The sequence below is a fragment of the Arachis ipaensis genome, chromosome B10 (assembly GCF_000816755.2).
Source record: "Arachis ipaensis cultivar K30076 chromosome B10, Araip1.1, whole genome shotgun sequence".
Lineage (NCBI taxonomy): Eukaryota > Viridiplantae > Streptophyta > Magnoliopsida > Fabales > Fabaceae > Arachis > Arachis ipaensis.
The window spans coordinates 103,447,075-103,448,800 of record NC_029794.2 but is presented as its reverse complement, the minus strand read 5'-3'; positions in this window follow the sequence as shown (position 1 = coordinate 103,448,800).

Sequence of the window (1,726 nt, the reverse complement as noted above, 5' to 3'; positions counted from 1 at the left end):
GTCCAGCGCCAGAAAAGGATCAAAAGCTGGAGTTGAACGCCCAAACTGGCATAAAAACTGGCGTTCAACTCCACAAATGGCCTCTGCACGTGAATTGCTTAAGTCTCAGCCCGAGCACACACCAAGTGGGCCCCAGCACACACCAAGTGGGCCCCAGAAGTGGATCTCTCCATCATCCATCATAGTTTATCCACTTTTTGTAAACCTAGGCTACTAGTTTAGTATTTAAACAACTTTTAGAGACTTATCTTGTATCTCATGACATTTCAAATCTAAACTTTGTATTCTCTGACGGCATGAGTCTCTAAACCCCATGGTTGGGGGTGAGGAGCTCTGCTGTGTCTCGATGAATTAATGCAAGTATTTCTGTTTTCCATTCAAACACACTTGTTCCTATCTAAGATGTTCATTCGCGCCTAACTATGATGGAGGTGATGAGCTGTGACACTCATCACCTTCCTCAAATCATGAACGTGTGCCTGACAACCACCTCCGTTCTATATACGATTGAATGAGTATCTCTTAGATTCCTTAATCAGAATCTCCGTGGTATAAGCTAGAACTGATGGCAGCATTCATGAGAATCCGGAAAGTCTAAACCTTGTCTGTGGTATTCCGAGTAGGATTCAAGGATTGAATGACTGTGACGAGCTTCAAACTCCTGAAGGCTGGGCGTTAGTGACAGACGCAAAAGGATAGTAAATCCTATTCCAACCGGATCGAGAACCAACCGGTGATTAGCCGTGCTGTGACAGAGCACGTGAGCGTAGTTTTCACTGGAAGGATGGAAGGTAGCCATTGACAACGGTGATCCACCAACACACAACTTGCCATAGGAGGACGTGCGTGCGTGAATCAGAAGACAGAGGAAATCAGAGATTCAGAAGACAAAGCATCTCCAAAACTCCAACATATTCTCCATCACTGCACAACAAGTAACCTTTAATTTATGCTCTCTTGGTTATTCACAATTCAACTGATAAACATAATTGACTTCCTGACTAAGATTTACAAGATAACCATAGATTGCTTCAACCCAACAATCTCCGTGGGATTCGACCCTTACTCACGTAAGGTATTACTTGGACGACCCAGTGCACTTGCTGGTTAGTGGTACGAGTTGTGAAAAGTGTGATTCACAATTCGTGCACCATGGGCAATATAGAACGCCCAATGAAGTCCAGCCATCCTCTGGCGACTGGTTTGAGATCTTCTCTCTTGAGTTGATTTGGGACACCCTTGCTGTAGGTGGTCCACTTGGCTCCAGGGATCCATATATCCTCTAGAATCTTATCCAGGCCCTTGTTTGTTCTCATCATTCTCCTATTGAAGGAGTCTGGGTCATCTTTCAGTCGAGGTAGCTTAAAGATCTCCCTGATTTTGTCAGGGTGGATGTGAACAATCTTCTCTCTGACCACAGTTCGATAGTCATAGAGGGCAGTTCCAGATATTCTCTGCCTGTCTGTTTGCCACAGATTAGCGTAGAACTCCTGAACCATATTCCTTCCCACTTTTGTTTCAGGATTAGCTAGGACTTCCCAGTTCTTGTTTCGAATCTGCTCTTGGATCTCCGGATATTCATCTTCTTTTAGATCGAACTTGACTTCCGGGATCACTAATCTTAGACCCATTATTTTGTAGTAATGGTCTGAATGTTCTTTGGTTAAGAACTTCCCTTGATTCCAAAGTGGTTTTGGAATACTCTCTTTCTTGCCTCTTGGAGTGG